Raw genomic sequence first — 14,388 nt, forward strand, 5'->3', positions numbered from 1 at the left:
TTCCGTTCATACATCAGATATTATCTCTGATTTCTTGAGATACTTATAATTATTAATTATCCCAATTATCCCGTATGTCAGTTCGAAAAACTCGATAAATTATTAATAGTTGAATGAGTTAGTAGCCTATCTCAAACATGTAGTTTCAAAATGGTACACTATTGTAGTTTTGTCGTTCACTCAAGTACACATTCATTTCTTTTGTTGAACTGGTAGTGAAATTACTCTGCACCTGAGTCTATTCCATTCAGATCAAGTCGGTATGAAGAGTAAAAATCGAAAGTAGTTCCTTGCAATTATCAGCTTAGCAATAATGGATTTTGTTCCCAGTAGCACTCTTCCTATGAATGGATTCGCTATCGATTGAAAAATAGAAATCTCGTACTTGTTTCAGAGCATCAAAACTGATAGACATGGGAAGAATCTTGATTAGCTGCTAATGAATATTGTTATTGATACCTTGATAGCCATCTCCTTCGGGCAATCGATATCCATCACAAAGTAACAATCATGCAATCGATTAGACGTTTCAAGCTATTATTATGGTTAAGGCACAACCCATTCACCAGAATTTTGACGGAATCGTGCTCCAAATTTTCAATCAATCAAAATATGAGATCACTTTCTTTCGGACGATAATACGCGAAAGCGTCTGGGAATTGTATGCATAATTTTTTCTTGGTCTATCATTACAGAAAAAAAATGTTGGTAATTGTTCATTTTGTATTGAACTGTTTCACGCATATTGTTGATGATACCTTTCTATGGGAAACTCTTTGTTCACCAGAAGTATATATACAACTTCGATTGGAGTTATTTTTTAACTACGAAAAAAGATGGCCAACAAAATTGTATTTTGGAGGAGTTGGTGACCAAGTTACTAAACTTGATTGATGGTTGAATCGAATATGTAAAAATTATCCATTGGGAGTCTAGAGTCTTTTTTCTCATTGCGTAAGACATACTATAGAATCTATAGAATATTGAATAGTTACGTAATAAAACTCAAGAAAAACTATGATCTTGCCCCAAATATAGATAACAATGTACAAAATGCTTGGCACCAATATAATTCGCTGATAATTCATAGGACTGCACAATAGAACCATTATTATCCTCATTACTGTATCAGTGAGATGAAATGGAATATTAACCACACGGAGGGTCCTTTGTAAGTGATTTGCACCTATACAAAATAAAAATCACAAGGCTTATTGCCTGGACAATAGAATCGCTCAATCAATTCTCTTTCTCAGACGGAGAATAGGAGAAATCATACTATTGGTATACCCACGTATTATTCTCTCATTTTTGTCGTGACCAGAAGAGAATACTGTGACGCGTTTGGAATGAAATATAAAAGGATTTGAAAATAGGTCGTATGGAAGATGGTTTCTGATATGTGTATTTCGAAATATACCAAATAAACACTCGATTGCTGACATGAAAGACTTCATTTATTCAGATTCTCTTTGTTAGAAGTCTAAATGCATTTTTATGGTACTAATTAAATGTCAAGATCAATCAATCTGTATGCACAATATCCAAATGTAAAAGTAAGAACCTTTCTTCTGTTTTCAAGATAACTTTTGGGTAATTTATTTGGCAACATCGATATGTATTAGGATCTAACTGACCTCTTATAAAATGAGCAATTTTAAATTGAATAAAATATACAATCTCTGTGGATATGTCATATTTTGTAACAATTTCTGGGCCACTACAGACAATAGAAACCTCTGAGCATATGTTTTATATTTTTACCAACGTTTGTTGACTTTTCTACGACATCTTGGACCTTAAACCTCACATATATTTGCTATTCGGAATGTCATATATAAATTAATGATGTAGAAAGATTGATGTGAAGATTTGCCAAAACGAAAGAACATAGAGCGCATTCGCCATTTTGTCAATATTGAACGATGGTCACAAATAGTTTCTTCTGAAGTGTTTCACACTCTAGAGAGGTTTTTGAACAATGCTCCTAAATTCATTGTCTTGCTCTTTGCTCTTTCCGATATTAGGACCACTTGCACCAATAAACAGATTCAAGAAATATATTCACATGCCTCTTCACAAATAGAAAGCCATGAAAATCAATTTCATTACCGGATAATTGGTGAAGAAATAGAAGTAAACGATCGCTTTCGAAGGAATCTGTGAAATCAAATTTACTGAGTCGATATACAATCAAAACCGTAAAAAATTGAATCGATTAAAGATATAAGTGCAATACCCTTCACACTCGAAGTTATTCGAGGGAAATGGACATTCCATTGGATATTGAAGAAAGCCGAGATGACAGTGTTGTGCTAATAATACACTCGGTTCAATGAGCCAAACTGTAAATTAATGAGATCTAATATCTCCTCTCGAATGAGCCGCCTACAGTCTTGCTTCCCTTTTGTTGGCAGCACTGAGAAGGTACGAAATAAATCAATTTCAGATCAACGATCTGTCTCCGGGAATTTTTGAGATTGTTTCGCTGCCTTTGGGTGTTCTTCTATTTCCTTTCGAATGGGGACTGGTGATTATTCCTAGAAACATTACATTCTTGAATGACGTTATTTCCGAATGAATTTAACAAACTCGAAAATACCCTGAATACCTCTGAGCCTGACCTTTGAAGTGATGCCACTAGATTCGCATTTCTCCATTGAATTACTTGGTTTTAGAGTGGCTTTTTTCACCTACCCTGTATATAAATCGGGATCGATTCGATTTCGAAAGCTCAACATCGATTGTTCTAATAAAACTATGAAGAAATTCATGCTTAAATACATTTTTACAATAAATTACAGAGTGGATCACGAATATTTGTTATTTTTTATTTGGGTATATCAGCAGGATTCAGATTGATCAATAATAATGGTAGTATATTCCGTCTCACCTATAACTATCTTTTAAATACTTGGGCAACCTCTATCATACACAGAGAATCATAAATCTTTCGAATCCTTCGATTACAATCTATGGATTTCCACCTGTATCATTAATATCGACATTTCGCAATTTCAAGATCTAGGAAACAAGAAATGATGTTATTATTCGAGGAAAATCTAAACACGAAGAGCATAACGTGAAAACCGACTGCATCACGAATTAGTGACGAAATTTTAGGAATCCCCTTGAATTTGCTACCTCGAGCATGAATGCTATACCGGAATGAGAATCTCACTTTTTAATAATACGAATTAACGAAAGAAGCACGATTAATATTCATGTTGCAAATGATTATTATATTTTAACACCCATGGGTGAAGAAAGCTGGGACACGTTTGCGAAGGTGTTTATTTCCTACTAGGGTTTATGAACGATCGAGATATCCTATAATTTTGATGGACGTGAGAATGTTTCGTTTGGATTTTTCATTTCCTTTATAAAGTCATTAATCCACTTCGCCATGCATATGTAGATGATCCAATGGATGAATATTCATCAAAGAAGCCGAGGTTCTTGAATGTTTTACAGAACATCTTCCGAAACACTTGATTGGTCTGCCTGAACATTCGAAAATTGGTGTCTTGATGGTGAGCCTCAAAAAATGAAGAGTTTTTCGCAAGGTGGTCTTTAAAACCTGCCAGGAATAGTAGGAAAAGTATTGGCTATTGATAAATACTACTTCGAATAAAAATTGGTTATATAAAGTTCTTCTACAATGTCACAATAAATTCATAATCGTTGTCATTCTCATGGGAGAAAGGGGGCGATGAAAATTTATTGTGAGAAATGGGCCATAGACCCAAATCCTCCATTGAGTGTATTGGGGTTGGATGCTCCATAGTACCTTTCATAATTAAATCGAAATTCTAAAAAGGATATGAGATATCTGAACCACTTATTCATTTTCATTTCACCTTCCCACATCTTTCAATATTATAATCATTGTTTGTTTTAAAAAGGTGCCCCACATTCGCAGATTTCTTGACAATAACAGAAATTTAAATCTTCATTATGTAGGCATTCCGTTAACAGCTCACCGTTATATTTGCATCAACATATGCCAAGCAAACGATTTAATTTTTAGTGTAATCAATTCATTCAAGTGTGAAATTTATTCTGCGCTATTATCATAACAGGAATGCATTGTTACTATTTCTGAAGATAGATGATAATTGTTAAGTTAGACCGGAAATTGATAATCTCCTGTAGAGAATGCTCAATACCCAACTAGAAGAAATACACATATTATCTGTGCCCTCCGAACTTCTTGTATGATTACAACAAAATATTTGTCTTCCGATACACAGAAATGTGGTTTTCCATATGCAAAGTACCTTCACCTTCACAGACAGACCCTGGACAAGTCAATTCTTGACCCAAGATCATACCGCCTAGCATATATCCTCATTAGTTAACTCTTCTGGTCTGTTGTTTCCGATTTTACAACCACACCAGGTAGGGATTTACATATATAATTTGTTTTAGTACAACAATCGCCATAAACTGCTGAGATACCTTGACTAATACGACCTAAAAGGAGGAAAAGGACCATCACAACCTCTGCTCGGCATTCTCGACTAGGATAATGAAAGATATCCTATTAGTTCAGTGGATCATCAACCGTTAAATCGTAAAATGTGAGAGCGTGTTAATGGTGGACGACTTCCTCAGAAGACAGACCGAAGGTAATTAAAACCAGAGCTACTTTGCCGCTCCCCTTTTTTGCTATAATGGAAGATTGCTATCGGTATCAAGATCAAGAGCAAGGTCAGACGTCTTCATTTCACACGAAGGGTATGTGCCTTTATTGGAGAGTGGGTGTTGAAACTGGTCTGGAGCCTGTTGGTTTGCAGGAACTTTCCTCTCATGTTTTGTTCGAAATGGGGTGTAGGTATCTTATACGAGCTGATATCATCAAGCATCTACAAGGTACTTTAGCATTGTTGACAACTTCGACAAGAGCTATTACTTTCTGTATTCCTAGTTGGTCTTGCAGAATAGCCAGAATAGTACACTCCTCAATGAAAGTGGATATTCATTTTTTGCTCTTAGAGTCGAGCTTCTTCGAAGAAGCTCCGCAATTTTGCTTGTTAACATATTATAGCTAATCGTTCAAAAATGTGCGTTGTCCCTAAATATGACCTATAACCTTACTCAATGTTGAAGGGAAGTGGAATAGACCTTAAAAATGGTCCAAATATAATTTTTCGAAATTCCACACATTGTCGTGCCTTATAAACCCCATGAAGTTCACCTGAACTTGACCCTACCATGTTCCTTGCGGGGTTACACAGGTTTCTCTCATTACCCGCGCCATAAAATGAACTTGTCAAGATCGAACTCTGCAGGTCGTATCCATCAAATATCGGTGCTCTACCGTAACCCCTGATCTGCATCCTTTCTATTAATCATCCGGACCAGTCAACCACGACATCTTGGGACTCTTGAGAGTATGTCGGTCATGTAAATCATTCTGAGCGTGAAGACTTGGACTGACCATGATTAACGCAAATTGCTCTTCAATCAAGCGAGATTCAAGAACAAATTGATTCGTATAATAAAACGGCAGATCGACCCGCAATCAGTGGAGTAAGTGAGAGATTTCCTTCATTTTTAAGCCCCCAGATGTCATGACAAGCCATTTTGTTGTTTTGATCGGAGACTCGAAACCATTCCTTGTATTTTTTCAAGTCGATGAGGTTATTGAAGGTGTAATCTCACAATTTTACGCAGATATTGGACTAAATTTGGGGTCCCCATAGATTCCTTATCATTTCCAACCTGAAGGGCTCTATACATATACAGGGTGAGTCATTGACTCGTAGAAATATTTTAACAGTAGATTCTTGACGATTCTCGACTCGGTTTAAAAGATAGAGGCTGTTGAAAAACCATTAAAAAAATGTTATTTTTACTTTTATGTCACAAACGGTTTCATCGAATGAAATGAATTTCGGAATATAATTTTTCATTTATTTGATGAATCTATTTCGAACACAAGATATCACCCACGTCTTCCAGTTTTCTCATAATGACCATTACGTACCATAAAAATACCAAAAATTCAAAGAACTCAACTCTTGAAACTATCCAATGAAGATTTAAACGTTTTGTGAAATAAAAGTATTCTTCATATTTTTTCTTATAAGGCGCCGTTTTCGGGCAATTCGATTTTAAAAAACTTCTGTGATATTTGAAAAATTAGGTACTTTGGCTGAATAGAACTCTGTTTAAAAGATCCACAGATGTGTAGTGACACAGATTTAGCTAGTTATTCTGTAGGACATTTTGTTTTCCAGGGGTGGCACATTATGAAAACTCAAAATGGCTATATCTTTTTATTAGGGCCGAATAGAAAAAAATGGTATGGGAAAAAAGTGTTTCTTTTGACATAAAGAATCTACTGTTGATATATTTTTACGAGTCAAAGATTTACACTGTTTTTTAAAGACATAAACTAAAATTTCTTTGAATTGATTATTTGTACAAGACTACACAGGTTTATGGAATGTGGTTCGAGTTTTCGATGCATACTCTCTGGAAGACGCGGTATATCGAGTCCTCCATCATTCCCAGGAAGGGCATGAGGACAGCACCGATGAAGAGTGTAATCTTCCCTCGAGATATTAACCTTAACGATCACTTTCAAAGGCAGCGAAGTGGCAAGGGAGTGGTTTGGTGCTCAAATAAACTATCTATGGCAACATCTCCATACTCATTTGTAGTCGCCGACACAGCCATGGATGATTAATCTGGCATGTCGTAATATGCATATTTGTCTAAAAATAAGTTTCCATAAAGGTACCGTTCTTGACCTTCGGTGCAAAAGCTGCTCGGAATGAACAAACACGAGTGAGTTCATACCTCTTCTCTCCACTTAAATAAAACTTCGGTATTCACGTACAAAACAACGCTACATATCGAATCAGATGCCTAATTTAGGTTGGAAAATTCACTATTATCATCACGTGGAATATCTACACAGAGAGACGGCAGAGCATGCTTGTCCAATTTGGTAATGGATACCTATCAGAACTTTCATCTCGTTACTCATTGAATGGAATAAGAGTGAACCCCCATAAAAAGGTACGACACTGCCAATTTTGGCTTCAGTAGTGGTATGTGGCTTAATCAATCAGCTTTCTCATCTGAATCCCACGAATGAAATAAGAAGACAGGGAAATATAGAAGCGGATATTTTGGAAATCTAAAAAATACCCCACTACCTGTTGCTTCTTTCGGTATTCTATATCTGATACCAAATTCACAACATTTTCTACAAGAGAATGACATGAAATAATCGTTGTGGGAATAGTGGAAGAATGTGAAGAACAAACTATCCAACAAATAACTGATGAAATGAGTAGAGGAAGTGTCGCTTCCTTCTTCAATTCAGTCCATCAGCCCACAGAAATGAGGGAAATCTTCATATTCTCTCATGTGTGAACTTGTAAATGTAAAAGAGCACGATGCGTATCATGTTATAACGACGAAACCCCAGATTACCCGTGGGAATTTTTGGAACAGGCCGAAAGTTTGGGACCCCTACAATTGAAATTTTATGTTTGCAATGAAAATCAGAATCTCAAAGTCACAGTTAGTAATGTCCAGCTTCCAGATGATGGCATTAGGCGAATAATGATTATAGTAAAGAAATATTCATGGCTACAAGCATACATATATTCATACTTTCATTGATGTCCAGATAAGAAAAGCAGGATATTCAATGGGACATAACAAATTCAAACACGAAGAATTCAAATTCGCGTTCACATATATGGTAGGAAAATTATTACTTATTCTTAACTGTTAGATGCAAAATATCATCATGCGCCAGGATAATATCGAATATTACTTCCTGTATTTATTATTCGATTGTTTATCTGAATGCATATTATGTATTTATGTTTGCACGTGTATTTATCCTCTCTGTACATAAAGACATGATAATACCATAACGTATTCCTTTTGTGTTTCCTACGCAGCGTCCATCATCAAAGTATTCCGACAATTCATTTATAACGAGATCGATAGGCATTCTAATTTGTATTGCCTTATCTTTACTGTACGTAAATAGGGAAGTAACACGATCGCAAGATTTATCAAAACCTTGAGAGCCTGGTGGTTACGTCCATAAGGAAATTGCTGGGTGGTTGGAATCTCATAACTGAAATTAAGCGCTGTTCAGGATTGCTGATTTTCTTCCTACTTTAACGGCATCGTAGGAGAAAAGTATAAGGAGACCTGAAGTTATAAAAAAATTGATGGGAAATTGACTGAATAATTACTTGATTTATACTCTTGGATGCTTGGGAGTTCAGTACACAAAAGGGATGAAGTTGAGGACAGAAGTAACGCTCATCGAAAAAGGTTTTGCATCAACAATTTTGGTTGATATAAGTTATGGAATATTTCATAACAGCAACAGGTACCTTCAGATCAAGTTTTCCACTGCAAGGTACCTCCGGTTAGTTTCTGTCTTCACGGTTTATGCACCATGCACAACGTGTGGGTTTCATCGCAGATTCTCGCCCGTATAATGAGGGGTTTACACGATATTGCGATGAATATATTTCAATATTCAGTGTACGGGAGATCTGCTTGTAGATTCCATATTCTCCAGACCACAATGGTGCATATCAACCAACGCACCTCTAAGGAATTAGAGAATCCTTATCTACTTATTACACCAAAAACGTTTTGTTTTGATATTGTTTTTCAAATATGGCAGAGAAAGAATTCATAAAGTTTAACACTGCTTCAAAAGAGTCTCGAGAGTTTCAATCAAGTGTGTTTTTTTCCAGAAACGGTTGGATGATCTTATTGTTCATGATTTCAGATTATCAGCTCAAGCGTAAGGAGCAATTTTTTCAAGGAAAACACAGTTTTTCGTTGTCACCAAACGGTTTGGCATATCCACAAACCCATGCGTACTGAATATATTCGACCATGTTGTATTTCGATGGAATTATAGCCAAACTACTGATTTTTGAGGCTTCAATTCGTCAAGGTGGCTTTTAAGTGTAAGAACCCGTCGACACTGTTTTCTGGTCAATCGTTATTCCTATTGAATTCATCTCCCGGACCTCATAAAAACAGTTGCGCCCCAGGTATAGTGCTTTGGGAATGTCCCGACTGTGGAATTTCCCAACATAATATCTTACCAAGATTGCAATAATTTGCAGACTTACATGGTCTCTTTCTCGGAAGAACGTTCAACTTGGCAGGACTGGGAAAACAAGCTCAAATACTTCCGGATTATTTTGATTAACTGCAGTTTATCAGTAGGTACTGAATGATGGAAAATCATGAAAACAAATGAGAGCAAATTGAAAGAAGTTTCGAGCAGAATATTAATAGATTTCTGCAGGTCTTTAGTTTTATTCCAGTAAGGTTATTCACTGCAATAGCTATTCGATATTCATTTCAATCATCAAAGGTGAAACTTTGTTTTGCATACCCCACATTTTTCATTCGGTATTAGCTGAAATAAATACTGCTTAAGGTAGGTGGAATCTGATATCCGTCATTTGAATAATAAAATTTATGAAGTTCATACATACGAGGATGTATTGATATCTAGTTAGCCTAAACCAGTTCCATGCATAAAGACAATATTGCGTTACCATAGTAACGAACAATAACTCATTAGAAGTACCAGTGTGAAGTTTGAGGTCAAAAAAGTAAACCAGAGTAACGCAATAAAATAAAACAAAGAAAATAACCACCGAAATTGTGATCGGGAAGGCCAGTTTCTGTGTCAGTCCCCGAAAATATCGATGCAGTTCATGGAATGATTTTATCAGACCGTCGAATTCGGCTAAAACGGATACCTGAAGCACTGAATATTTCATACGAACGCGTTCATCATATAGTTCACGTCAATTTGGACATGAGAAAAGTTGCTGGAAATGGATCCTCAAATGTTTGAATGTCGACCAAAAGCGTGCAAGGGTAGAAGCATCGCGTTCGATCTGTGCTCGATTTTACAAAGATGTAGACTTCTCAAACCGAATTGTTACCATGGATGAGACTTGGGTACATTTCTACGATCCAGAAAAAAAGCAACAATCGATGGAATGGCGAAACTCTGGTTCTCCAAGACCTAAGAAGTTTCGTGTCCAAAAATCTGCTGGAAAAGTTCTTGCTTCAGTTTTATGGGATTGCCATGGAGTAATCATGATTGATTTTTTTGATAAGGATAGAACAATAACCGGAGATTACTATTCGACATTACTGGCACTAAACGGAAAAAAATTAAAGTGAAAAGACGCGGAAAGCTATCCAAAGGTGTTTTGTTTTTGCAGGACAACGCCCCTGCACACAAATCTCATGTTGCCATGCAATAAATTCGTGATTTAGGGTTTGAATTACTAGAACACCCCTCCTTATTCGCCAGAGTTGGCTCCATCCGACTATCATCTCTTTTCCCAACTGAAAAGAAGTTTAAAAGTTCGTAAATTTTCTTCCAACGAGGAGGTAATAAAACCCGTGGAGGTCTGCTTTGCAGAGCAAGAAGAAACATTTTTTTTAAAGGTCTAGAGACGATGCAGGTTCGCTGTAATAAACGTATCCAATTAAGAGGAGAATATGTTGAGTAATAAAATATTTTGACATCGAATTTTTGTTTGGTTCTATAGTAGGCTAAGAATTTTTCATAATATCCTCGAATATTTGGAAGAAAAAAAATATGGTAGCTGATTTTCTTCGGTTCAAACTTTCCTCGTTTCGAATAAATATCAGGGAAGATATTCCAGATTGAAATTTGCGTTTGCACTTCCATTTCGAGGGTGAAATCCAAACAAGAGCATCCTAAATGATGCAACGCAGACCAATAAAAGTGTCGCAATATGAACAGGATCGAAGAACAGAACACAAAAACCTGTTCGCGGTTCTGTCTAGACTGCATCTGAACTGTTCTTCTGCGCCTAATTGCATCGCAATTATTCAGTCCATGATGAGTGATAGTTCCTCTAAATTGCTACGAGCGATTTTTTCCTCGCTTCTTCTTCTGTTTACCTGATCATTTCCCAGAAAGAAATGTTAGGTAGGAACGTGCACAGGTTGCAAGTTGACGGATTATACTAGTTTCTCATCAGATCGGCATCCTTTCAGACGTAGATCGAAGCGGCAGATCCTTGCAAAAAGTAGGTGGGCGAGTAGAGGTATCTTCAGGTGGTTTCGCAGAATTTTGGGCGGTTTTGATGCTTGATGATTCAAAACATTGGAATTAACGAAAATTATGATAGTGGTTCTCATATTCTTCGTGTAATCCAGGACTCTAAAACTGTGGAAAATTAGTATAGAGGTCGCCCTGAAATAACTAACATTTCGAAGGATCTCCCAAATTTTGAGCGTGATCTGCAGGATAGTTTCAATGTATTTCTTCGGAAGTTAAGTTCATGGCTTGACTGACAGATACATAACTGTATCCTGTATCCTGTATATTAGACTGAAAACCTTCCTTTTCGTAGAAACAAGCGCCAAAGAGTTAAACACTCATTGAATAAAACCAGGAAAGGAGTCCTTTTCACGTACCTTTTTTTCACGCCCTGTTCTTTTTCCCTAATGTGCTATATTGTTCGATTTTCATAGACTTTCATAGCTCTCTTTCGAATGAGCATATATTAGATTATTATTCAGAAAATTCAGAAACATTTCGTTTATGAGCATCAAACCAAATTGTAGTGAAATTTTCTCTCATAGGCAGTAGTCTCTCCTATCAAATTTAACATAATGATCTTGAGAAATATCCGATGTGTAATTTTCGTCCAAAATACTCCTTTATATGTATAATTTGTCTGTATCGTCCATAATAATAACCCGTTACCTCATGATGACCAACGATGAGCTGATCTGTCCACCTCTCTGAGCTTCTTGAACTTTACCAACAGTATCACCTGTATTCAGCTATAAGTAGAAATGCAACTGAAAGTTATACAATATGAAAGTTGATTTTCAAGGACGGTAAACAAAACTTGAATCGGAATGGGACCATTGGGTTTAACAACATTGCGAAAGTGTAGGTACACGCATATTGTTCAATGGGTGGGATTGAAGCATTGGTGGGTATGCATTGAGAGCGAACTAAAATAGAAATTTCTTTGAGAAAAAACCAGGAAAGAACTGACGTGGGGTAGGCAGCATTTGCGCGTTTGTTCAAACCTATAAGCGTGTCCCAGAAGTAATTTAAGGCAGCCTTTTTCCCAAATGCAGTTTTGACAGACATTCATGTTAACGCTTTGTTCTTACATATTCGATGGAATATTTCGATGAAACACATAGATTAGCACGAAAAGTTTGTTTCCACGGCATACCTATACCATTTGAACTTGAACATCAAGAATTTTATGGGGCTGTACAATCACACAATAGATAAATAAGGCTGCATGAAGATGTTAATCAATCTAACCCATTTTTCCTTCTCTGACTTGGTGAAAGCTCATCATTCATCGCTCATCGATAAAATCTCTTGATGGATGCAAATAGTTAACGATATTTCACTATTTATCGTATTTACCATTAGAATAAAGAACGTTTCAATGCACTTCGTACCGCTGTCATCCATCTACGCCTATAATAATGTACCCGAAAACAATACGATTCATTAAGACGTCAAAATGATCAAGCGATTTTCATAGTAATAACACCGAATTATAGGAGCTAAAGCCCGATCCTATTTGCATTGTATTTTCATTATTGTTATTCAACGAAAGCAATTACGATGTCAAGTACGCGGCGTCTTTTTCCTCTTGGAATATGCAATTTTCTGGTGAATATGACAGACGGATCGAGAAAGTTATAATATTGTGATTGATGGTAGGTCATTTGAAAGTTCGATCAAGATTGGAGAGAATAAAAGAATATTAGATATTCATGGAATATCATGAATCTCACCACACCACTATCGATATTCTTATATGCTCATCAGTATTAGAAGGAGTCGAATCTTCAACTTCTTCAAAAAAAGATTTGTTCAATGACCTTATGTGCTCAGGGATGATGATTTGATCCAGGGCCACCTTGTTGAAATCAACACGAAGTGGTACATCTGCTTATATACATTTCCGCCTAGTGAGCATTCAATAGGATAGTATAACTCTAGGCGAAATTTCTCTTCTCAACTTGTGCGTTTTAATTAGATGTTGGAAAATGAGACAATGATGAATTTAAATTGATCGCTTGCACCGACAAACGCATTGCGACTCCGGGACCATTAAACGCATCTATTTCCTCGATGTCAATCGTTCATTTTATTAGAAAAAAAGGCGAAATGAGTATGTATACAAGGTGATTCGTTGTTAAATGGGCGGAAACTGAGGGCAAATAGAGGACACTGAAGTGAGTCAGGATAACAGGGCGAGTCTTTGACTAATATATAACTCGTACAAATATTTTATCAGTAGATTCGTGAGGTCAAAAGAAACACTTTTTTCCTCTACCATTTTTTTCCGAATCGGCTCGGTTTGAAAGATACAGGATGTTGAAAAACTATGAAAAAAAATATTTTTAGTTCTAACCAATAAACGGTATTAGCGAAAATGATGAATTTCGGTATATAGTTTTTCATTTATTGGATGAAGTATTTTTCATATTTTCTCGTATAATGCGCCGATTTCCAGTATTTGATCGAAAACTATGACCGAATGCATCTCTTTTTGAAAGATCCGAAGATGTGTAGTGTCACAGATTTAGCTAGTTATTCTGAACGTAATTTTGTTTTTCCATGGATGGCACAGCTCATTTTGATGATTTAAAATGGCCAAATCTTTTTATCAGGGCCGAATCGGAAAAAAGGCATAGGAAAAAAATATTTTTTGAGCTCAAGAATCTACTGTTAGAATGTTGTACGATTCAAAGACTCAGCCTGTATATTTTGATGATATTTGGTGAGTTTATCCTCCGCAACCACTAGCTAATACTGACATAGAAACTTAATTATTTTTCAGGTCCGGCCTAGAAAAAAATTGATAAACAATAAGGTCCAACCAGAAAAAACCTTCTGTTTATCAAAGTTTCTTATATTTGATAGGATATTGAAGAAAAACACAGAAAACTAAAGGGAACAAGGTATTTCTCAAACTGCATGCGATTTTAATAATAAATTAATCCAGTCAGCTCAAAATATTAAGACAAAACAGAGTGCTTCCACCCATTTACCAATGAACCACCTTGTATATTGCAGATTTAGACTCATTGGTGGACACGACAAAGAAGTCTTTAGCAACTTAAAGATTTCATATTTCACTATGAAGTAAGCTATGATGATCATTTTGAATAGTTTTCCGGAAATGAAAAAGAACCTGGAAAAAGCAACTTAGAAGGTACCATATGTAGGCCAGAAGAAAGTAAAAATTAATTACCATTGAGCGTTAATTACACCAACCATTGTTTCATCGAATGTAGTGCAGAAATGAGGAATATCTCAACCTCATATTATGA

The 14,388-nt window shown here is 36.1% G+C and overlaps 1 protein-coding gene across 2 annotated transcripts in view; it reads right to left on the reverse strand.

The window, feature by feature from the left end:
- Window positions 1-14,388, reverse strand: part of LOC123310798 (putative uncharacterized protein DDB_G0277255) — a 46,181-nt gene that overhangs the window by 7,619 nt on the left and 24,174 nt on the right. The gene's annotated exons all lie outside the window — the stretch shown is intronic.

The sequence above is a fragment of the Coccinella septempunctata genome, chromosome 4 (genome assembly GCF_907165205.1).
Source record: "Coccinella septempunctata chromosome 4, icCocSept1.1, whole genome shotgun sequence".
Taxonomy (NCBI): Eukaryota; Metazoa; Arthropoda; class Insecta; order Coleoptera; family Coccinellidae; genus Coccinella; species Coccinella septempunctata.